This window comes from Aethina tumida, chromosome 4 (genome assembly GCF_024364675.1).
Source record: "Aethina tumida isolate Nest 87 chromosome 4, icAetTumi1.1, whole genome shotgun sequence".
NCBI lineage: Eukaryota > Metazoa > Arthropoda > Insecta > Coleoptera > Nitidulidae > Aethina > Aethina tumida.
In genome coordinates this window covers 15,847,267-15,874,546 of record NC_065438.1, presented here as the reverse complement: position 1 = coordinate 15,874,546, position 27,280 = coordinate 15,847,267, and the positions used below count along the sequence as shown (strand labels likewise).

Genomic DNA, 27,280 nt, shown 5'->3' with positions numbered 1-27,280 from the left:
ACTTGGTTTTAACCACTGTGTTAACTTCAAAAAATTAATTTTATTGAGTGAGCTTTCCTGGAACATTAACTTTCACAGTATTGATTATATTTTAAATATTAATAAGATTTTTTTGTTCTAGTTTTGCTTTGTAATAAAAATATTCAATTATAAGAAAACTGAACACACAAATTTGTACACAATAATAATTTAATTACACAACTATATAAAGATATTATTAAATATAAAATATCAATAAATTTTTTTCAAGAAAAAACGAACTTATATGTATTTCAATAAAATTTGCTTTTAATCACTATGTTAGTGTAAAAAATATAATTTTTATTGAATAATTGGGTAATTAAATGAAGGACTTGACCACAAAACTCTGTAATCATTAAGTATACTTTCACAAAGTTTACATCAAGCTTATCTGAGATATTATTCTTCACAGAACAGTCTATATTTTAAATATTAATTAAATTCCTTAAATATGTCTTTGAATTCGTCAAAGAATATTTATTTAAAAGAAGATTAACCATTCAAAATCACACAAAAAATATCTGTAGAGTAAACGTATACATGTAGGTAGACTAAACTTGATTTTAACCACTGTGTTAACTTCAAAAAATTAATTTTATTGAGTGGGCTTTCCTGGAACATTAACTTTCACAGTATTGATTATATTTTAAATATTAATAAGATTTTTTTGTTCTAGTTTTGCTTTGTAATAAAAATATTCAATTATAAGGAAACTGAACACACAAATTTGTACACAATAATAATTTAATTACATAACTATATAAAGATATTATTAAATATAAAATATCAATAAATTTTTTTCAAGAAAAAACGAACTTATATGTATTTCAATAAAATTTGCTTTTAATCACTATGTTAGTGTAAAAAATATAATTTTTATTGAATAATTGGGTAATTAAATGAAGGACTTGACCACAAAACTCTGTAATCATTAAGTATACTTTCACAAAGTTTACATCAAGCTTATCTGAGATATTATTCTTCACAGAACAGTCTATATTTTAAATATTAATTAAATTCCTTAAATATGTCTTTGAATTCGTCAAAGAATATTTATTTAAAAGAAGATTAACCATTCAAAATCACACAAAAAATGTCTGTAGAGTAAACGTATACATGTAGGTAGACTAAACTTGGTTTTAACCACTGTGTTAACTTCAAAAAATTAATTTTATTGAGTGAGCTTTCCTGGAACATTAACTTTCACAGTATTGATTATATTTTAAATATTAATAAGATTTCTTTGTTCTAGTTTTGCTTTGTAAGACAAATATTCAATTATACGGAAATTGGACACACAAATTCCGAAATTTTATTTTTTCTTTTTATACATTTATTATTTTTAACTTTTGAATATTTAATCAAACTCCTTAATTTTGAATTTAATTTCGATGAAAATTAAACATTTAAAATAAAATTAATCATAAAGCCCTTCGTGATTATTGGAAATTCGTTGTGCAATCTTCGAAAACTGGGACAGGAAGTTGCGACATTCGCACCCCATTGAACACCGGGGATGACAAAGTTTATTTCAACCAAAACGAAACTGCATTAACAAATGTACATTTCATATCGATAAAAGAGACAAAACGTTCCATGAAGCTTTAATCAAAGTTGAAGTGTTGATAACTTCCATTAACCCAAATGGGCATGTGCCTGTTGCTGTTATTTATAATATACCAGCGCAATCCTTCATGTCTTGTTAAAATTCCATCTATCCATGCATTTATTGCCAGTTTATCTCAATACACCGGCCACAAACAATGGTACTATTTTATGTAAAATACGACAAATCAAACGCATAAATCTCGCGCCGGTGTCCGTACGGCCGAGAACAATTATGGGCCTGTTGATCTTCGACGTGCCGACGAAATGGAAAAAAAGTCACCCGGGGTCGTGTAAGGTGAATGTGGAGGCCGGATCAACGAGCCTTTCTACTTGGCTTCAGGTGGCATATAATTCACACCGGGACGTTTTTTCCTCTTATTTTCTTTCTGAAACGGGCTTATCTGACGGCGAGATTTCCCGCTAAGCTCAATACCGTACGGAATTTTCAACGCGCGAAAGTAGGAGTGAATTGTTGACATGGTTTGAATTTATTTAGTCAATTTCCGCGGAACGTGATTTTAGAAATTTATCGACGCGGAGCTTAACGTGGAATCTTGGCGAGCGGGCTGGGAGAGTGACGCGGAGGTTCGCCGCCTCCGAAGCTTCCTGAAACGTGTGTGATGAAATTAATTTTAAGTTGCCAACTCGATGATATTCGTACGGAGGATCGATGGTTGGTAATTACGGTGTTTCCGAGGAAATAAAATTATGTAACGTTCTTGACGTTCGTCCCGGTTCGATATCAGTCGGATGCAATATTTCAGAGCCTTATGGCGACTAATAAAGGCCGACCCAGATGAACATGCAGAGCCTCCTACAGTAGAAAAATGACTTATGCCGCGCTATATTGCCTATATAAATCCCATTAGATATCGACACGGCGCTACTTCACCCACACACACCACCGGTCCTGCCTTCGTCGATAAATAATCATCGGTTCTCTCGACTTGTAAATTTCACTGTTCCCGCAGTTACCGGAATCCACGATAATTATGAAACAATAGGTTCGGCCGTCGTTTTATACGCTGCGGAAATTCATTTGTGCTCCGGTCAAACGGATGAAGAAAATTATGGCTGAGCTCAATTATTCCTATTAAAGTCGTACTTTGTCCTTTGTGTTGTTTTGATCGAGTTAACAGGTTATATTAATACAATGCGAAATAAAGACGTTTGTGAATTAATTAATTGTATAATTAAATTGGTAATTTCATCACAACTATTATGTAAATTTTCATAATATTTTTAATATTTAATAAAACTTTATGTTTCATACAAAACAAACAGAAAATTCTTTGTAAAATAATCTAATACACTTTGGTAAATAGTACTTTTAGGTTTTAATTCCTATTTTATTGAATAATTGTATAATTACATGAGGGAGTTGATCACAAAACTATCTAATTAATTAATTAGTTAAACATACTTTCACAAACTTTACATCAAAGTTCACTGAGGTATTATTTTCCACAGAACAGTCAATTCTTTAAATATTAATAAATTTCCTTAATTATGTCTTTGAATTCGTCAAAGTATATTTTATTTAAAGACCATTCAAAATCACACAAAAAATGTCTGTAGAGTAAACTTATACTCGTAGGTAAAATAAACAATAAATTTTATTGAATGACATTTCCTGGAACATTAACTTCCACAGTATTGATTATATTTTAAGTATTTAATAAGGTTTCTTCGTTACAATTTTGCATTCTAATAATAATATACAAGTATAAAAAAATGATCATACAAATTTACATAAGATAACAATTTTATTAAATATAAAATATAGGTAAATATGTGGAGTAAAAGTCTCACAAAACATGAATTGTAAAAATGCACTTTGTGGCCAAGTTTCCAATTTAATAACAATGTTATACAATAAATTTTAATTCATTTTTCATATTAATAAAAATATCTTCCATAATATATTGGTTATTTCAAGAAAGCTTATATAGGTAGTTAAATAAAACTTGGGTTTAACTACTCATCCTGTAAAAAAAATATAAATTTTATTGAATACTTGTGTAATTAAATAAGGGACTTGATCACAAAATTCTCTAATTAATTAATTAGTTAAACATACTTTCACAAACTTTACATCAAAGTTCACTGAGGTATTATTTTCCACAGAACACTCAATTCTTTAAATATTAATAAATTTCCTTAAATATGTTTTTGAATTCGTCAAAGAATATTTATTTAAAGAAGATTAACCATTCAAAATCACACAAAAAATGTCTGTAGAGTAAACTAAACAATAAATTTTATTGAATGACATTTCCTGGAACATTAACTTCCACAGTATTGATTATATTTTAAGTATTTAATAAGGTTTCTTCGTTATAATTTTGCATTCTAATAATAATATACAAATATAAAAAAATGATCATACAAATTTACATAAGATAACAATTTTATTAAATATAAAATATAGGTAAATATGTGGAGTAAAAGTCTCACAAAACATGAATTGTAAAAATGCACTTTGTGGCCAAGTTTCCAATTTAATAACAATGTTATACAATAAATTTTAATTCATTTTTCATATTAATAAAAATATCTTCCATAATATATTGGTTATTTCAAGAAAGCTTATATAGGTAGTTAAATAAAACTTGGGTTTAACCACTGATCCTGTAAAAAAATATAAATTTTATTGAATACTTGTGTAATTAAATAAGGGACTTGATCACAAAATTCTCTAATTAATTAATTAGTTAAACATACTTTTACAAACTTTATATCAAAGTTCACTGAGGTATTATTTTCCACAGAACAGTCAATTCTTTAAATATTAATAAATTTCCTTAATTATGTCTTTGAATTCGTCAAAGAATATTTTATTTAAAGAAGATTAACCATTCAAAATCACACAAAAAATGTCTGTAGAGTAAACTTATACTCGTAGGTAAACTAAACAATAAATTTTATTGAATGACATTTCCTGGAACATTAACTTCCACAGTATTGATTATATTTTAAGTATTTAATAAGGTTTCTTCGTTATAATTTTGCATTCTAATAATAATATACAAGTATAAAAAAATGATCATACAAATTTACATAAGATAACAATTTTATTAAATATAAAATATAGGTAAATATGTGGAGTAAAAGTCTCACAAAACATGAATTGTAAAAATGCACTTTGTGGCCAAGTTTCCAATTTAATAACAATGTTATACAATAAATTTTAATCCATTTTTCATATTAATAAAAATATCTTCCATAATATATTACTTATTTCAAGAAAGCTTACTTAAAACTCTTTAATCATTACTTACTTTATCTTAAAACTCCGTAATCATTAAGAATACTTTTACAAAGTTTACAACAAGCTTTTCTGAGATATTATTTTTCACAAAACAGTTCATATTTTAAATATTAATAAAATTAATAAATATGTCTCTGAATTCGACGAAGAATATATATTTAAAAGAATAACTATTCAAATTCACACAAAAAATGTTTGTAGAGTAAACTTATACACATAGATGAACTAATCTTGGTTTAATCCCTGTATTAATATAAAAAAATAAATTTTATGGAATGAGCTTTCCTGGAACAATAACTTTCATAGTATTGATTATATTTTAAGTATTAATAAGATTTCTTAGTTGCAATTTTACTTTCTAATAAAAATATTTCGTTATAAAAAAATGGCCACACAAATTTATACACAATAATAATAATTTTACTATTATTAAAATTATATAATTTTTTTAATTTTTTTTATATTAACATATAAATTCAAGACAAATTTAGTTTACTTTTGCATATAAAGATTTTGTTAAATATAAAATATGGATAAATTTGTGGAGTAAATGTCTCACAAAAGTTGAAATATGAAAATGTACTTGGTTGGTAACTTGATGATTAAAGTGCTTTGTGTCCAAAATCCCAATTTAATAACAATATTATACAATAAATGTTAAATCACATTTTATATTAATAAAAATAATTATTTTTTAAAATTAAAAGCCACAAATTTATTAAACATTGAAATCCCAGACGATTTTGTGCACGTTAATGCACCAGAAAAACACAAAGTAAACTTCGATTAAGGCCGCATCGAACCGCCACCCCTTATCGCTTTAACGCAGTTACGAGTCGAACGAAACAAACTGACGTCAACCCCTTCGTTCAACGTAGTACGAATGTCGAAACGTCGACGACATCGCGTCCCACATTTGCGAAAAGATTGCACCACAAACTTCCAATAACCGAGAAGGACTCTTAAGAAACTGGGAACTGATTTGAAATTCAAATTTTGCGCAGAAAACACGTCGCGTCACGTTAAACCGAATTGCGACAATAAATCATCGGTTACGCGGGCAAAACGAAATTGCGGACGGCGTAGGAAAGTACAATAATTATTAATCAGGCGTGGATAATGGGCCTTCCATACGCAATTAATTCAAGACGGCTTATCTGCAGTTTGGTGTTTGTTTAACGTGAATTTGCATTCCTCGTCTTGTGCCTGCGATTTGCAGGACAATGGAATTTCTGTTCTGACATACCTTTATAAATAATTCCGGTAATAGTGAATTATGGGCACTTTTCAGGACAATAAATAAACAGGCTTAATGCGAGAGGTTTATTATTATAACTGATATTTGCATATATTTAAATATAAAATTGTATATAAATTTTGTAATTAGTTCTGCTCAATTACACGTTGTAGTAACTAAGTTGTTAATGAAATGGGATAATAAACCGTTACTGAAGGAACAATAAATATTACGACGAGTTTTTTATTATATGTATATCTATGGTAAATACTTTTAGCGTGTACTTTATTAATTTCCTTTTTTGTTGCAGGTATGAATAAGTACTGTTCTATTTAATAGGTTTGTATAAACATAAAATGAACAATAAAGCAGTCGTTAAAATAAGTAGATAAAGAGAATGAAGGCTCCATAAAATTGTCACTGTATCTGACTTCCAATTAATCATGTTCGTGCCCCGCCACCGTTAATGGTACCAGAAATCACACGGGGTCATATCCGGAAAACGTGGCGGCTTACACGCATAATATATTACCTGTACGGCCAAGATTAATTACGTATCTGTTACAGTTAATGATCCATTCAATAAACACATCTGCTCGAAACAACATAATCGTCGCAATCGTCGCTGATTGATCCCACGTCTGCGGAGCGGCCGTTGCAATCATTGTCTCCGCCGTTAAATCTTGGTCTCGATTCGAATCACGCAGTCGACATAATTTTTTTCTTTCTTAGCCGGCGACTTTCACGAATTTCCAGCATAGAATTGTGCGTTCCAAATACTCGGCGAATATTTAAAATTGCACGGCGCATTTTTATTCGTGCCGTTCATTGTTCCCTTAGATCTCGTTACGGCCTTTCATTTCCACGTCTTTTTATTTTTATTTATTTTTTTTTTTTTTTTTTTGGTATTTTCCTCGGGGACGTTAGCCCGGCACGCTGCTTACTGAAAATTAAATTACACGCTCCGATTTTTGCGTAATTTTCTGTGTGTCATACGTTCCGTCCTCAGCGTCGGCGGCGTTGGTGTTCGCTTCGGCGTCGGAGATTGGAGTTGTTCTGGTAGAAAATGAGGAGTTGCCGCCGAGTGGTGTGTGTCTGGGGCCGTATTTAATTGGCCGGTGCAATAAAACTGTTTTCAATTTTGCTCCCGACGAAACGGAGCATTAAAATCTTTGATTAGGTTCAGTCCGGTGGTCTGTTTCCCTGCGTAAGCTGGTACCAAACTATTATGGGATAGAATTGAAGCATTTGGCTTAGGCTGTATCAGGAATGAATAAAATTAATGATGATGCCTTCTTGACACTACTTCTGAATCAAGGCATACAGAGTCAAAAGAGGAAAAGACATTTAAATTAATGAAAACATGTGTATATATAACTTCTTTCAATTCAAGCAAAGACATACCTACCTAGTTCCTAGACTGACATTGATACACGTCATTCTTTAGCTTTTCCTGCTCCTCAGTATGACCTGAATGATTTTCAACTTAACAAGAAGAATGGTGGAAATATTTATATTAATTATTATAAAATTTTGAGAAACATCTGTCTGAGTTCGGCAAACTTGAAGAAGAAAATCAATAACTGCACTTCAAAATATTTGAAAAGTTACTTAATAATGGCCACCACTGTATATAAAATTTAATACTTTGTATATTTTAAATGGGCATTGATGAGTGCTCTCGATATCTCCTTTGCTCCTCAAATTTAATATATCATTCACAATCATTTATTAATTTTAAATTAAATAAATCAATTACTCTTAATTTAATACAATTTAAATTTAATATTTAATTGTTTTATTGATTTTAAATTAAATATTAATTTTTAATAATTTAAATCAATTCAAATTTAATATTTAATAGTTTTATTAATTATAAATTGAATTAAATAATTATTGTTAGTTTAAATCAATTTAAGTTTAATATTTAATTGTTTTATTAATTTTAAATTAAATTAAACAATTTTTTATTAATTTTAAAATAATTAAAACAATTATTTTTAATTTTAATCAATTTAAATTTAATATTTAATTGTTTTATTAATTTTAAATTAAATAAAACAATTATTTTTAATTTAAATCATTTTAAATTTAATATCTAATTGTTTTATTAATTTCAAATTAATTAAAACAATTATTTTTAATTTAAATCAATTTAATATTTAACTGTTTTATTTAATTTTAAATTCAATTAAATATTTTATTAATTTTAAATTACATAAAACAATTATTTTAAATTTAAATCAATATATATTTAACATTAAATAAAATAATTATTTTTAGTTTAAATCAGTTCAAATTAAATAAGACTTTTATTTTTAATTTATATCAATTTAAATTTAATCGTTTTATTAATTTTAAATTAAGTAATAAAATTATTTGTTTTATGTAATTTAAAATTAATAAAAAAATATTTAAATCAATTTAATATTAAACTGTTTTATTAATTTTAAATTAAATTAAATATATTTTTTTTAATTTTAAATTACATAAAACAATTATTTTAAATTTAAATCAATATATATTTAACATTAAATAAAATAATTATTTTTAGTTCAAATTAAATAAGACTTTTATTTTTAATTTATATCAATTTAAATTTAATCGTTTTATTAATTTTAAATTAAGTAATACAATTATTTTGAATTTTAATAAATTTAAATTTAATATTTAATGGTTCTGTAAATTTTAAATTAAATAAATAAATTATTTTACGTTAAAATCAATTCAAATTTAATATTTAATTGTTTTATTAATTATAAATTAAACTAAACATTTTTTTTTAATTTTAAATTAAATAAAACAGTTATATTTAATTTAAATTTATATTAATTAAACAATTATTTAAGTATTTAATTTTATTATTTAATTGTTTTATTAATTTTAAATAAAATACAACAATTATATTTAATTTAAATTCTTTTAAATTTAATATTTAATTGGTTTATTAATTATAAATTAAACTAAACAATTTTTTTAATTTTAAATTAAATAAAACAATTTTTTTAATTTTAAATTAAATAAAACAGTTATATTTTATTTAAATTTATAGTAATTAAACAATTATTTAAGTATTTAATTTTATTATTTAATTGTTTTATTAATTTTAAATAAATTACAACAATTATATTTAATTTAAATTTATATTAATTAAACAATTATTTAAGTATTAAAATTTATTATTTAATTGTTTTATTAATTTTAAATAAAATACAACAATAATATTTAATTTAAATTCTTTTAAATTTAATATTTAATTGTTTTATTAATTATAAATTAAACTAAACAATTTTTTTAATTTTAAATTAAATAAAACAGTTATATTTAATTTAAATTTATATTAATTAAATAATTATTAGTATTTAAATTTATTATTTTAAATAAAATACAACAATTATATTTAATTTAAATCCTTTTAAATTTAATATTTAATTGCTTCGTTAATTTTAAATTAAATAAAAAAATATTTTTTATTTAAATCAATTTAATATAATATTTATTTGTTTTATTATTTAAATTTATATTGATTTCTTCTTTCAACTGAAGTTAATTGATATCTAAGCATAATTATTCGATCAAATTTCAATAAATGTACATTGTAGCGACTTCTTTAAATCAAATACAATTAAAGTTTACCGACCCATTTTAATTTGTAAAAGTTTAATATACTTAACTTTCGAACACCATAATCATCATCATAAAGGGTATTTATTAATTAAAAATTTTTGTGATGATAAAAATATTGTTTCAATTTAATTTAATTAAATAAATTTTAGTAAATTTTTTCAAAGAAATACGAGAATATTTCATTGAAATGTCGACTTTTTAACTAAAGAACTGTCAATTTCATCATAGTGGGTATTTATTAATTAAAAAAATTATGGTAATAAAAATATTAGTACATTTTAATTTAATTAAATAATTTTTAGTAGATTTTATCAAATCGAAATTATTCGAATATATTTAATTGAAATGACGATATTATAACTGAAAAACTGTCAATTTCATCATTATAGGTATTTATTAATAAAATGATTTTGTTAATTTTAAATTAAATAAAAAAATATTTTTTATTTAAATCAATTTAATTTAATATTTATTTGTTTTATTATTTAAATTTATATTGATTTCTTCTTTCAACTGAAGTTAATTGATATCTAAGCATAATTATTCGATCAAATTTCGATAAATGTACATTGTAGTGACTTCTTTAAATCAAATACAATTAAAGTTTACCGACCCATTTTAATTTGTAAAAGTTTAATATACTTAACTTTCGAACACCATAATCATCATCATAAAGGGTATTTATTAATTAAAAATTTTTATGATGATAAAAATATTGTTTCAATTTAATTTAATTAAATAAATTTTAGTAAATTTTTTCAAAGAAATACGAGAATATTTCATTGAAATGTCGACTTTTTAACTAAAGAACTGTCAATTTCATCATAGTGGGTATTTATTAATTAAAAAAATTATGGTAATAAAAATATTAGTACATTTTAATTTAATTAAATAATTTTTAGTAGATTTTATCAAATCGAAATTATTCGAATATATTTAATTGAAATGACGATATTATAACTGAAAAACTGTCAATTTCATCATTATAGGTATTTATTAATAAAATGATTTTGTTAATTTTAAATTAAATAAAAAAATATTTTTTATTTAAATCAATTTAATATAATATTTATTTGTTTTATTATTTAAATTTATATTGATTTCTTCTTTCAACTGAAGTTAATTGATATCTAAGCATAATTATTCGATCAAATTTCAATAAATGTACATTGTAGTGACTTCTTTAAATCAAATACAATTAAAGTTTACCGACCCATTTTAATTTGTAAAAGTTTAATATACTTAACTTTCGAACACCATAATCATCATCATAAAGGGTATTTATTAATTAAAAATTTTTATGATGATAAAAATATTGTTTCAATTTAATTTAATTAAATAAATTTTAGTAAATTTTTTCAAAGAAATACGAGAATATTTCATTGAAATGTCGACTTTTTAACTAAAGAACTGTCAATTTCATCATAGTGAGTATTTATTAATTAAAAAAATTATAGTAATAAAAATATCAGTACATTTTAATTTAATTAAATAATTTTTAGTAGATTTTATCAAAGAAATTCGAATATATTTAATTGAAATGACGATATTATAACTGAAAAACTGTCAATTTCATCATTATAGGTATTTATTAATAAAATAATTTTGTTAATTTTAAATTAAATAAAAACATATTTTTTATTTAAATCAATTTAATTTAATATTTATTTGTTTTATTATTTAAATTTATATTGATTTCTTCTTTCAACTGAAGTTAATTGATATCTAAGCATAATTATTCGATCAAATTTCAATAAATGTACATTGTAGTGACTTCTTTAAATCAAATACAATTAAAGTTTACCGACCCATTTTAATTTGTAAAAGTTTAATATACTTAACTTTCGAACACCATAATCATCATCATAAAGGGTATTTATTAATTAAAAATTTTTATGATGATAAAAATATTGTTTCAATTTAATTTAATTAAATAAATTTTAGTAAATTTTTTCAAAGAAATACGAGAATATTTCATTGAAATGTCGTCTTTTTAACTAAAGAACTGTCAATTTCATCATAGTGAGTATTTATTAATTAAAAAAATTATGGTAATAAAAATATTAGTACATTTTAATTTAATTAAATAATTTTTAGTAGATTTTATCAAAGAAATTCGAATACATTTAATTGAAATGACGATATTATAACTGAAAAACTGTCAATTTCATCATTATTGGTATTTATTAATAAAATAATTTTGTTAATTTTAAATTAAATAAAAAAAATATTTTTTATTTAAATCAATTTAATATAATATTTATTTGTTTTATTATTTAAATTTATATTGATTTCTTCTTTCAACTGAAGTTAATTGATATCTAAGCATAATTATTCGATCAAATTTCAATAAATGTACATTGTAGTGACTTCTTTAAATCAAATACAATTAAAGTTTACCGACCCATTTTAATTTGTAAAAGTTTAATATACTTAACTTTCGAACACCATAATCATCATCATAAAGGGTATTTATTAATTAAAAATTTATGTGATGATAAAAATATTGTTTCAATTTAATTTAATTAAATAAATTTCAGTAAATTTTTTCAAAGAAATACGAGAATATTTCATTGAAATGTCGACTTTTTAACTAAAGAACTGTCAATTTCATCATAGTGGGTATTTATTAATTAAAAAAATTATGGTAATAAAAATATTAGTACATTTTAATTTAATTAAATAATTTTTAGTAGATTTTATCAAAGAAATTCGAATATATTTAATTGAAATGACGATATTATAACTGAAAAACTGTCAATTTCATCATTATTGGTATTTATTAATAAAATAATTTTGTTAATTTTAAATTAAATAAAAAAATATTTTTTATTTAAATCAATTTAATTTAATATTTATTTGTATTATTATTTAAATTTATATTGATTTCTTCTTTCAACTGAAGTTAATTGATATCTAAGCATAATTATTCGATCAAATTTCGATAAATGTACATTGTAGTGACTTCTTTAAATCAAATACAATTAAAGTTTACCGACCCATTTTAATTTGTAAAAGTTTAATATACTTAACTTTCGAAGACGAGTTTATTTTTACTCCGCACCAAAACGTCGGTGCATTAAAATAATTTGATTATCCCGAGTCTGGCGTTCTGCACTCGCCAAGCAACAACCCGAACACATGCCTTATTGATAATAATAGTAAAAAAGCGGTGCTCATAAATCGACGTGAAATTTCTATTAAGGAAGTGCGGAAAACTAGATTATAAACAAGATTTCAGTGACTCCAGTCCGACGTTAAAGGTTCGAAAATGCAATGGTATCGCACAATCTAGTCCCCGGTTATGAAACTTAACGAGGAAACAGCTTGAAAACGGTCCCAGTTTGCGATTGTGTGCACAATATGACCGTAGTTTTATGTCCGTGTGTACGAACGTTATGAATGTTGCAGGAGGCCCGTTTCGTTACAGAAGCGTTTTATTTACACGTGCCTTGAAATGTCATCGGCGTTGTTCGTTTGCGTATTGTGCAATTTCCTTGACGGTTTAATAAGACGTCGCATCCCCCGAATTTGTGCCGGGACATGTAATTTACAATTGCCTGAATTTATCGGTTGAAATGAATTAATTAATTGTTGTTTTGCGGCTTATTTGACGCGTGTAGTGAAAATATAATTAAATTTTCGATGGAAAATATTCGTCCGATAAATGGAAATATATTCAACTATATATGCTGGTTATTTATTTGCAATGGATACATAAATTACGGCGGTTAATGAATAAATTCGAACATGTCGATTTTATAACTGAACAACTGCCAATTTTGTCGCTGGGGGTATTTATTAATAAAAAATGTTTATCATGAAAAAGTATTGTTGCATTTTAATTTAATTAAAAGGTTTTTCTGTGATTTCTTTTAAAAAAATACACACATGTGTGTTTGAAATATTATTTTTATGACTGTAAAACTGATATTTTCAACAATGGGGTATTTATTGACATAAAATATTTATCGGGAAAAATTTAATTTAATTAAAAAGGATCGAATAAATTTTTACAAATAAATACACCGTGTTTGCTTAAAATGTCTGTTTTATAACTGTAAAACTGCCAATTTCATTATTGGGAATATTTATTAATTAAAAATATTTGTTGTGAAAAAATATTGATGTATTTTAATTTAATTAAAGAGAATTTAGTGAATTTTCACAAATAAATGCAAATATGTTTGCTTAAACTGTCTGTCTATTTTTTATCGACGCAACTGTCGCTGATTTTTGTTATTCAAAAATGTATATTATGAGAAAAATGTTGTTTATTTTTATTTTAATTAATATTTCAAATTTTTTTAAAAAAATACGAATATATTTGACTGAATTATTGATTTTGTAATTGAAAAACTCAATTTCATAATTGAGGGAATTTATAAATAAATGTTTATGATGATAAAAATATTGTTCCATTTTAATTTATTGAAATAACTTTTAGTAAATGTTTTGAAAAAAATTGAGGGTATTTGATTGAAATGTCTAATTTTTAACTTAAGAACTGTGAATTTCATCATAGATGGTATTTATTAATTAAAAATTTTTGTGGTGATAAAAATATTGTTTCACTTTAATTTAATTAAATAATTTTTAGTAAATTTTTTTAAAGAAATGCGAGAATTTTTGATTAAAATGTCGATTTTTTAACTAAAAAACTGTCAATTTCATCATAAAGGGTATATCTTAATTAAAAATTTTTGTGACGATAAAAATATTGTTTCATTTTAATTTAATGAAATAATTTTTAGCAAATTTTACAAAGAAATACGAGAATGTTTGATTGAAATATCGATTTTTTAATTAAAGAATTGTCAATTTCATCATAAAGGGTATTTATTAATTAAAAATTTTTGTGATGATAAAAATATTGTTTCAATTTAATTTAATAAAATAAATTTTAGTAAATGTTTTCAAAGAAATACGAGAATATTTCATTGAAATGTCGACTTTTTAACTAAAGAACTGTCAATTTCATCATAGTGGGTATTTATTAATTAAAAAAAATATGGTAATAAAAATATTAGAATTAGAAAATATCGATTTTATACCTGAACATCTGTCAGTTTCGTCATTCAGGATATTTATTAATATAAAATATTGTTATTTTAAAATTATAATATAACTTTTAGTATATTTTTGCAAAAAAATATGGAGATATTTGATTGAAATTTTTTAATCAATTTCATCATTGAAGGTATTTAATAATAAAAACATTAATGATAATAAAAATATTGCTGTATTTTAACTTAATTAAAAATGTTTACTAAATCCGAAGAAATATATTTGAAATATCGTTTTTTTATAATTAAGCTGTCAAAGGTATTTATTAATAAAAAATATTTAATATTGTTACATTTTAAATATATTTATTTAGCCTTTTTTAAGAAATACAAATATGTTTGTTGGAAATGTTTTTATAAAAGAACAACCGTCAATTTCGTCTTTGAGGACATTCCTTAAAACAAAAAATAAAAACTGCTTATTGTAAAAAAATATTGTCACCATGTTATTGATTACAAAGTATTTTGTGAGTTTTTTAAAGAGAATCGAATATGTAGGTTTGAAATGTTGGTTTAATAAAAAATGTTTTTTGATTTTAGCTTATACGAAACAATTAATTAACATGTAATGGTGTTAAAAATGATTCTTTATGTAATTGTTTGTTGAAAACATTCGTTTGATGTTGTATAACTGTATATAATCGTAAATAATACAATATATTTGAATATAACAAGATTTTATGTAACAAACATAAATTAAATCATGAAGTAAAATATAAAATATTAATTAAAAAACGTTTTTATTGCTTTTTTAATATTTCACAAAAATAGCAAATTATGGAAATTAAATTTAGTTAATCTAGTGTGTCCTCCTAAATTTTTATAGGTGTTTGCATTGTGTGTGGCGTACAAAATGCAAAAGCATGAAAAATTCATATCGTTAATAGTATTCAAAAATAATTAACTCGAGATCAAAAGTGGCCACGTTCGTGGATTGTTTGTCGTAAAGCATGTGAAGGTTTTGTACTATGCAAAGTTTATTTTGTAATAAAACAATGGTATGTAATTTTAACGTGCTTGAACATTCTGATATTTTTCAGCCATAAAACAGGCTATTGTTCTCCTCTGTAGTAAGATGTCTGGCGAGATTTTAATGCCTCAGTTCCACCACGGGACTTTCAAAGATCCCCGGCTTTACGCAAACACACGTAATTAATGTATCGCACAGACAACTCCATTATAAAGCTAATAACATCGAACGAACTTGGAAAATTAGCAAATTATGTGCCGCAAGAGCTCATATTTCATGGCGAAGTTGTATTAACGATCAACTTCCTTCCTGCACTAGAAAAGCTATCCATCAACGTGAAGGTCGACGGGAACACTTTACAAATATCCGATCCGATATTGTGATAGATCAGTGATCTGGGGTCGACCGAAATTGGTTTTTTTTTGGTCACAGGAAGCTTGTTCCCGTTCCCGTCGTTTAAATAACATCGATAATACACTTCGGCACACTCCGGGAACGGTATTGTTATAAAAATGTTGGAATAATGAATTATTCAGCCCGGTGTTCCCTCGTGAGTGAAACGGTAACGCGATCCGAAGGGAAACCGGGAGAATGGATGGGCCGAAATAAGATGCGAAATGGCTCCGCTCCGGTATTTGCATAGATGATGTCTTTTATCATTTGTACCTCGAGAAAACTGAATATGCCATGATTCGGGACGTTAGCGTCAGACGTGTAGTAAATTTTAGCCCAACCAACAGACAACAATCAACAATCAAACATTTTATGTCGATTAAAATTCTAATAGACGTCTGCTGGAACAAAACATCCATTCACACTTTTGAAGAACAGGAACGTTAATCAAGCAACAACGTTCAGTGCCACTTCCCGATACATATTTCAAACAATGAGACATTGTGCACGAGTTGTGACGCCGAAATAAATTAGCGTGGCAGCGACATGCGGTTGTGCAGTGGCAGGAGACAGACAAAACTGCAGCAGCAAAATCCTGAAGCCCACAACACAGGTGACCCCAATTGTACCCTGCCTTAATGTCGTGATTTATTGTCTACTCAAAATCAATCCCAGAACCACCCAAATGCGAAATCGTTGTACGCTTCGCCTTTTATTTTACTTTGAAATCTTTAAGGTTGATGTATGGAGTGCGAGGTCTCGGGTTCTTAAAATGAGTGATAGCCGGCTTTTCCAGCGAATTGAATTCGCACAACCTTGGGCGGAATTATGAATGGATGTAATGAAAGGAAAGTATGATAAATGACAATTAGCAGGATACGGTCGGAATGATAAAACGTTACATGTGCATTATCGGTTCATTCATTGATAATGCACTATCGTAATAGTCGCATGGTTAAACAGTACTAATTAGAAGGTCGTTGAATTTTTAATGCGTCAAGAATATGCCAGTCAATTCTCAACATCCTCACTTGAATAAATCTTAGAACAGTTAACTTGGCGAATTTTATATTAGGAAAGGAAGATTTATCAGTTTATAATTACATCATGTACATGTCCATGGGTGTGATCTTAAATATTTGATTTAAAAAAAAATTGAAAACCTGGTAGACTAGAAAAAATATAAATGTACCTACCTATTTAATAGAATTATACAAACTACGTAACACGTCCACCCTAATGTTCAACTGGCACCAATGTAATTTCTAGCTCTCCTCAAAATTTGTAGCTGCCTTAAAATATGATAAATCTGGAGTCTCTTAAAAGATGACATTTAGGCTCTTGCGTTAAAAAAGAAGACTTGGACGATATAATTTTGTTTGGAAAATACTTAAATGCACCAATTGGCAAAGAAAATGTAGCTTGGTGTTATTTTTTTGGTTTAAAACTGAATAACAGGAAGTTTAAAGATATGTTGAACCTTTAAGTCAATGTATAATTGTCATCATTTTCTCTAATCCTCCTCGATGCTTGTAGTTCTCTCTATTTATAATATTAAAAGTTTAATCCAAGTCATTAGATTCAAAGTCTATGGGAGAGGTGATCTTAATTAAATATTTAAATTTTTCAGCAAAAAAAAAACTGAAAACCTGATGGATTAGAAAAAATATAAATGTATCTATCTATTTAATAGAATTATAAAAACTACGTAACACGTCCACCCTAATGTACAACTGGCACCAATGTAATTTCTAGCTCTCCTCAAAATTTGTAGCTGCCTTAACATATGATAAATCTGGATTCTCTTAAACGATGACTATTTAGTATCCTGCAAAGAAATGAAGACTTGGACAATATAATTTTGTTTGGGAAATACTTAAATGCACAAATTGGCAAAGAAAATGTGGTTTGGTGTTATTTTTTTGGTTTGAAACTGAATAACAGGAAGTTTAAAGATATGTTGAACCTTTAAATTAATGTATAATTGTCAACATTTTCTCTAATCCTCCTCGATGCTTGTAGTTCTCTCTATTTATAATATTAAATGTTTAATCCAAATCTTCAGATTCAAAGTCGATGGGAGTGGTGATCTTAATTAAATATTTAAATATTTCAGTAAAAAAAACTGAAAACCTGATGGGCTAGAAAAAATATAAATGTACCTACCTATTTAATAGAATTATACAAACTACGTAACACCTTCACCCTAATGTACAACTGGCACCAATGTAATTTCTAGCTCTCCTCAAAATTTGTAGCTGCCTTAACATATGATAAATCTGGATTCTCTTAAACGATGACTATTTAGTATCCTGCAAAAAAAAATGAAGACTTGGACAATATAATTTTGTTTGGGAAATACTTAAATGCACAAATTGGCAAAGAAAATGTGGTTTGGTGTTATTTTTTGGTTTGAAACTGAATAACAGGAAGTTTAAAGATATGTTGAACCTTTAAATTAATGTATAATTGTCAACATTTTTTCTAATCCTCCTCGATGCTTGTAGTTCTTTCTATTTATAATATTAAAAGTTTAATCCAACTCTTCAGATTCAAAGTCGATGGGAGAGGTGATCTTAATTAAATATTTAAATTTTTCAGCAAAAAAAAACTGAAAACCTGATGGGCTAGAAAAAATATAAATGTACCTACCTATTTAATAGAATTATACAAACTACGTAACACGTTCACCCTAATGTACAACTGGCACCAATGTAATTTCTAGCTCTCCTCAAAATTTGTAGCTGCCTTAACATATGATAAATCTGGATTCTCTTAAACGATGACTATTTAGTATCCTGCAAAGAAATGAAGACTTGGACAATATAATTTTGTTTGGGAAATACTTAAATGCACAAATTGGCAAAGAAAATGTGGTTTGGTGTTATTGTTTTGGTTTGAAACTGAATAACAGGAAGTTTAAAAATATGTTGAACCTTTAAATTAATGTATAATTGTTATTATTAAATAATATTAAAATCCAAGTCATCAGATTCAAAATCGATGGGAGAGGTGATCTTAATTAAATATTTAAATTTTTCAGCAAAAAAAAACTGAAAACCTGATGGGCTAGAAAAAATATAAATGTACCTACCTATTTAATAGAATTATACAAACTACGTAACACGTTCACCCTAATGTACAACTGGCACCAATGTAATTTCTAGCTCTCCTCAAAATTTGTAGCTGCCTTAACATATGATAAATCTGGATTCTCTTAAACGATGACTATTTAGTATCCTGCAAAGAAATGAAGACTTGGACAATATAATTTTGTTTGGGAAATACTTAAATGCACAAATTGGCAAAGAAAATGTGGTTTGGTGTTATTGTTTTGGTTTGAAACTGAATAACAGGAAGTTTAAAGATATGTTGAACCTTTAAATTAATGTATAATTGTCAACATTTTCTCTGATCCTCCTCGATGCTTGTAGATCTCTCTATTTATAATATTAAGAGTTTAATCCAAGTCTTCAGATTCAAAGTCGATGGGAGTGGTGATCTTAATTAAATATTTAAATTTTTCAGCAACAAAAAACTGAAAACCTGATGGGCTAGAAAAAATATAAATGTACCTACCTATTTAATAGAATTATACAAACTACATAACACGTCCACCCTAATGTACAATTGGCACCAATGTAATTTCTAGCTCTCCTCAAAATTTGTAGCTGCCTTAACATATGATAAATCTCGATTATCTTAAAAGATGACTATTTAGTATCCTGCAAAAAAAAATGAAGACTTGGACGATATAATTTTGTTTGGGAAATACTTAAATGCACCAATTGGCAAAGAAAATGTAGCTTGGTGTTATTTTTTGGTTTGAAACTGAATAACAGGAAGTTTAAAGATATATTGAACCTTCAAATCAACGTATAATTGTCAACATTTTCTCTAATCCTCCTCGATGCTTGTAGTTCTCTCTATTTATAATATTAAAAGTTTAATCCAAGTCTTCAGATTCAAAGTCGATGGGAGTGGTGATCTTAATTAAATATTTAAATTTTTCAGCATCAAAAAACTGAAAACCTGATGGGCTAGAAAAAATATAAATGTACCTACCTATTTAATAGAATTATACAAACTACGTAACACGTTCACCCTAATGTACAACTGGCACCAATGTAATTTCTAGCTCTCCTCAAAATTTGTAGCTGCCTTAACATATGATAAATCTGGATTCTCTTAAACGATGACTATTTAGTATCCTGCAAAAAAGAAGACTTGGACAATATAATTTTGATTGGGAAATACTTAAATGCAAAAATTGGCAAAGAAAATGTGGTTTGGTGTTATTATTTTGGTTTGAAACTGAATAACAGGAAGTTTAAAGATATGTTGAACCTTTAAATCAATGTATAATTGTCATCATTTTCTCTAATCCTCCTCAATGCTTGTAGTTCTCCTTATTTATAATATTAAAAGTTTAATCAAAGTCATCAGATTCAAAGTCAATGGGAGAGGTGATCTTAATTAAATATTTAAATTTTTCAGCAACAAAAAACTGAAAACCTGATGGGCTAGAAAAAATATAAATGTACCTACCTATTTAATAGAATTATACAAACTACGTAACACGTCCACCCTAATGTAGAACTGGTACCAATGTAATTTCTAGCTCTCCACAAAAATTTGTAGCTGCCTTAACATATGATAAATTTGGATTCTCTTAAAAGATGACTATTTAGTATCCTGCAAAAAAGAAGACTTGGACAATATAATTTTGATTAGGAAATACTTAAATGCACAAATTGGCAAAGAAAATGTGGTTTGGTGTTATTTTTTTGGTTTGAAACTGAATAACAGGAAGTTTAAAGATATGTTGAACCTTTAAATTAATGTATAATTGTCAACATTTTCTCTAATCCTCCTCGATGCTTGTAGATCTCTCTATTTATAATATTAAGAGTTTAATCCAAGTCTTCAGATTCAAAGTCGATGGGAGTGGTGATCTTAATTAAATATTTAAATTTTTCAGCAACAAAAAACTGAAAACCTGATGGGCTAGAAAAAATATAAATGTACCTACCTATTTAATAGAATTATGCAAACTACGTAACACGTTCACCCTAATGTACAACTGGCACCAATGTAATTTCTAGCTCTCCTCAAAATTTGTAGCTGCCTTAACATATGATAAATCTCGATTCTCTTAAAAGATGACTATTTAGTATCCTGCAAAAAAAAATGAAGACTTGGACGATATAATTTTGTTTGGGAAATACTTAAATGCACAAATTGGCAAAGAAAATGTGGTTTGGTGTTATTTTTTTGGTTTGAAACTGAATAAGAGGAAGTTTAAAGATATGTTGAACCTTTAAATCAATGTATAATTGTCAACATTTTTTCTAATCCTCCTCGATGCTTGTAGTTCTCTCTATTTATAATATTAAAAGTTTAATCAAAGTCATCAGATTCAAAGTCAATGGGAGAGGTGATCTTAATTAAATATTTAAATTTTTCAGTAAAAAAAACTGAAAACCTGATGGGCTAGAAAAAATATAAATGTACCTACCTATTTAATAGAATTATACAAACTACGTAACACGTCCACCCTAATGTAGAACTGGTACCAATGTAATTTCTAGCTCTCCTCAAAATTTGTAGCTGCCTTAACATATGATAAATTTGGATTCTCTTAAAAGATGACTATTTAGTATCCTGCAAAAAAGAAGACTTGGACAATATAATTTTGATTGGGAAATACTTAAATGCAAAAATTGGCAAAGAAAATGTGGTTTGGTGTTATTATTTTGGTTTGAAACTGAATAACAGGAAGTTTAAAGATATGTTGAACCTTTAAATCAATGTATAATTGTCATCATTTTCTCCAATCCTCCTCAATGCTTGTAGTTCTCCTTATTTATAATATTAAAAGTTTAATCAAAGTCATCAGATTCAAAGTCAATGGGAGAGGTGATCTTAATTAAATATTTAAATTTTTCAGCAACAAAAAACTGAAAACCTGATGGGCTAGAAAAAATATAAATGTACCTACCTATTTAATAGAATTATACAAACTACGTAACACGTCCACCCTAATGTAGAACTGGTACCAATGTAATTTCTAGCTCTCCACAAAAATTTGTAGCTGCCTTAACATATGATAAATTTGGATTCTCTTAAAAGATGACTATTTAGTATCCTGCAAAAAAGAAGACTTGGACAATATAATTTTGATTGGGAAATACTTAAATGCAAAAATTGGCAAAGAAAATGTGGTTTGGTGTTATTATTTTGGTTTGAAACTGAATAACAGGAAGTTTAAAGATATGTTGAACCTTTAAATCAATGTATAATTGTCATCATTTTCTCCAATCCTCCTCAATGCTTGTAGTTCTCCTTATTTATAATATTAAAAGTTTAATCAAAGTCATCAGATTCAAAGTCAATGGGAGAGGTGATCTTAATTAAATATTTAAATTTTTCAGCAACAAAAAACTGAAAACCTGGTAGGCTAGAAAAAATATAAATGTATCTACCTAATTAAGAGAAAGATAAAAATTATGTTACACGTCTACCTTAATGTGCAGGTGGCATCTTTTTATTTCTCTTCAACGTTCATGGCTGTCTTCAAATATGATAAATCAAGATGATTTTAAGAGATGACTTTGTATTGTATCTGGCAACAAAAGTAAGACTTGGACAACATAATAATTAACTGGCCAGCAAATTATAATTAGTCTGTAAGTGATACTATTTTTCTAATCCTCTTCGACAATTGTAGTTTTTTCAAAACTTATAAATGTTTTTATTTCCAACATCCTTTACACATTTTTTAATTATTAAAAATGATAATATGACTTTATGATTCCAATAATGGAGGTGTACCTTCTCCCATGATGTTAAGTTTATGACCGGAGATAAGGAGTTGTTTTTCTTCATACATAACCGTGTATTTAATTATAAGCATTTTGAGATCGTCCAGATACACAAACAGATCCAATCTCATTAAATAATCGCTTCGAGTCATATATGAAATGATGGTGTGCACTGATACGATATTCATTTGAAAAGAATAAAGCTCCGTTTTCAATTTGCATTTCCTATTGCCATCGCAAACAAATTCTGTACAGGCACCGGCAAAATAGTATCTAAATATTTGATCCACTAAATGAATTGCACTGGGTAACATCCAGCTTAACAGAATGGAAATTGAATTTCAAATCGTGGTACGACGCAATGTATAATTGATATCTTGGTGCCTACTATGTAAATCGATATGTAAATTTACCCAAACTTAAGTTTTAATTAAGTCGACAGCGCAAAACATAAACTGTAAACTGAACTATCGCGAATATTGCAAGGGCGTCTGAACCGTAATTTTACGTCGGTCCAAGGCAGGAAAGTGACGATTTGACGCCGACAACGGGGGTTAAATTTACGAGTCACCCCGACTGCAATCAGGAAATTAAAGTGCTCGACGGAAAATATTCGCAAGCTTCCAAGATATGCAAAATCTTTAAGTGTTAACTAATGTCCTTTTGTTTGGACATTTTTAATATGTGTACACCTCAAACACAATTAATGCAGCCGTTTGAAGAGTGCGAAGACCAGAACCATTAAAAACCCCGCCGATAAAACTCACAATATCCCGGTTTCTTGATTAATTTACTGTTGAAAAGGCGATTAAAATATTCCCCGTTCCGGTCGGCGTGGCAATTAATTGAAGAGAAAAGGAGATCCAAGTTTTCTCGTCCGACCTAACGAGTCTATTAATTATTAGTATGGAAGAATGCCCCGTTTCAATTTCAAGAGTTTGCCGCGTATTAATTATCCAATACGGAAGTGAATTATTTCTGCGTTTCTGTGTCGGCCGTAATTAACGTTGTGTTTTCGTGGCCGCCTGAAAAATTGACGTGCCCTGCGCAAAAATGAATGAACAGGCCCCGCAAAAAGTCCACACGCTCGTACATCATCTTGCACCATTACTTTTGGCACACGCATGAATTATTCATGGGTGTTTATGATTAATATTTCAATAAATATCGTCCGATACCATCAATAAAAGTAACACCGATTCGGATTTAACACCGATATGTATCGGGGCTTTCAGGCGAATCGTATTACAGTCATTTATAACCCGGTGATAATTTTTCAAACGTCTTTCGCACGACATGTGCATTTGTATTGCGAAACTGAATCGCTAACGGCACACATTGTTGGTTTAAATTGAATAATCAGTTATTTATTGGCGGCAAGTGTTTGAAATAAAAATTGACGGAATTTAATTATGTAGTTCAGCTCAGAAAACCACCTGAGCTTCATCTGGATCGAGTACAGTACAATATTCCGTAATAACAGGATAGAGTTTATGATTTTGATGATGCTGACCTTATTACACGGTAATGACGAAAATTATTTTAATTCCGTTCGATGTATAATGAAATAAGTGATTGTTTGTTGATAAAATCAAATTGCTTGGTCTAGCAACAATTTCTTTAATACATTTTCAGATTGGTTTCTAAGTTTAATTGAATTGCATTGGTAAATCTAATAACAGAGTCCAAACGGTTATCTAAGAGATAAATAAAAAAAACAAATAATTGTATGTGTGGTATACAAAGACAATTATGTTGTGTCTTGAAACCTCCGAACCTCTTTATATTGAAATATACATGTTGAAGTCTATCTTGATGTATATCTGTCACCGTTTTATTTTCAACCCTTCCAGATGTCTTCAAAAATGATCAATCTAGATTCTTCTAAGAGATAACTTTGATTGGTATCCATGATCAAAAAAGAAGAGTTGGACGATATATTTTTGTTTAAGAAACATCTTAATTCAATGATTTGCAGTCAAAAATATATTTTGATACTGTTATTTTTTACTCAATCTTGAAATAAATAAGAGAATAATATAATTAACTTTTTCTAACTCTCCTCAACTTTAGTTTTTAAAAATGATAAATATTATATACCTGATATCAAAAATTTAATGTAGATCAACTGTTCAATATCTATACACGTAAATTCTTGAATTTTAAATATTCTAGAGACAGGAGTGGCAGATTAAGAAATACATAGATGCTCCTATTTAATTAGAAGAGATAAAAATTATGTTAAAGTCTACTTTGATGTATATCTGTCACCGTTTTATTTCCAACCTTTTCCAGATGTCTTCAAAAATGATCAATCTAGATTCTTCTTAGAGATGACTTTGAATAGTGTCCAAGAACAAAAAAGAAGATTTGGACGATATATTTTTGTTTAAGAAACATCTTAATTCAATGATTTGCAATCAAAAATATATTTTAATACTGTTATTTTTTACTCAATCTTGAAATAAATAAGAGAATAATATAATTAACTTTTTCTAACTCTACTCAACTTTAGTTTTTAAAAATGATAAATATTATTTACCTGATATCAAAAATTTAATGTAGACTCAACTGTTCAATATCTATACACGTGAATTCTTGAATTTTAAATATTCTAGAGATAAGACTGACAGATGAAGAAATACATAGATGCACCTATTTAATTAGAAGAAAGATAAAAATTATGTTAAAGTCTACCTTGATGTATAGCTGTCACCGTTTTATTTCCAACCCTTTCCAGATGTCTTCAAAAATGATCAATCTAGATTCTTCTAAGAGGTGACTTTGAATGGTATCAAATAACATAAAAGAAGATTTGGACGACATATTTTTGTTTAATAAATATCTTAATTCAATGATTTGCAGTCAAAAACATATTTTGATACTGTTATTTTTATCTCAATCTTGAAATAAATAAGAGAAAAATATAATTAACTTTCTCTAACTCTCCTCAACTTTAGTGTTTAAAAATGATAAATATTATATACCTGATATCAAAAATTTAATATAGATCAACTGTTCAATATCTATACACGTAAATTCTTGAATTTTAAATATTCTAGAGACAGGAGTGGCAGATTAAGAAATACATAGATGCACCTATTTAATTAGAAGAGATAAAAATTATGTTAAAGTCTACTTTGATGTATATCTGTCACCGTTTTATTTCCAACCCTTTCCAGATGTCTTCAAAAATGATCAATCTAGATTCTTCTAAGAGATGACTTTGAATAGTGTCCAAGAACAAAAAAGAAGATTTGGACGATATATTTTTGTTTAAGAAACATCTTAATTCAATGATTTGCAGTCAAAAATATATTTTGATCCTGTTATTTTTTACTCAATCTTGAAATAAATAAGAGAATAATATAATTAACTTTTTCTAACTCTCCTCAACTTTAGTTTTTAAAAATGATAAATATTATTTACCTGATATCAAAAATTTAATGTAGACTCAACTGTTCAATATCTATACACGTGAATTCTTGAATTTTAAATATTCTAGAGATAAGACTGACAGATTAAGAAATACATAGATGCACCTATTTAATTAGAAGAAAGATAAAAATTATGTTAAAGTCTACCTTGATGTATAGCTGTCACCGTTTTATTTCCAACCCTTTCCAGATGTCTTCAAAAATGATCAATCTAGATTCTTCTAAGAGATGACTTTGAATAGTATCCAAAAACAAAAAAGAAGATTTGGACGACATATTTTTGTTTAAGAAATACCTTAATTCAATGATTTGCAGTTAAAAACATATTTTTATACTGTTATTTTTTACTCAATCTTGAAATAAATAAGAGAATAATATAATTAACTTTTTCTAACTCTCCACAACTTTAGTGTTCAAAAATGATAAATATTATTTACCTGATATCAAAAATTTTATGTAGACTGATCACTTTGAATAGTATTCAATAATTAATAATTAATAATAATTCAAAAGAATAATTTCTTAGTCTTTATTTCAATCCCGGACCGATAATTCAAAAGAATAATTTCTTAGTCTTTATTTCAATCCCGGACCTATAAAAATTAATTGAATTTTAAATAAAATATCTCAAGACGACATTTTGGATATCATCTAAATTTTCAAATTTTTTGCCAACAAGAAAATGTTGTAAAAACCGGAATAAATGGAAACCCGACGGTGCAATATCGGGTGAGTATGGTGGGTTGGGTAGTACCTCCCTTAGTAACTTTTTTAGAGCCACAAAATCATCATTTTTAATAATTACCAATAAATGTGAAGGAGCATT

The 27,280-nt window shown here is 26.7% G+C and overlaps 1 protein-coding gene and 1 long non-coding RNA gene across 6 annotated transcripts in view; one reads left to right on the top strand and one right to left on the bottom strand.

Annotated features, from left to right (window-relative positions):
• Positions 1-27,280, top strand: part of LOC109604404 (tensin-1) — a 293,281-nt gene that overhangs the window by 67,993 nt on the left and 198,008 nt on the right. The window lies entirely within an intron of this gene.
• Positions 17,907-20,392, bottom strand: LOC126265237 (uncharacterized). Of its 2 annotated transcripts, none has more exons than XR_007547779.1 (4): positions 20,259-20,392; positions 19,288-19,433; positions 18,846-18,991; positions 17,907-18,021 (listed from the first exon to the last, which is right to left on the bottom strand). It is a non-coding gene; the product is annotated as an uncharacterized LOC126265237 (long non-coding RNA). The 2 variants fall into 2 exon arrangements; XR_007547778.1 differs by lacking the exon at positions 17,907-18,021 and adding an exon at positions 18,394-18,505.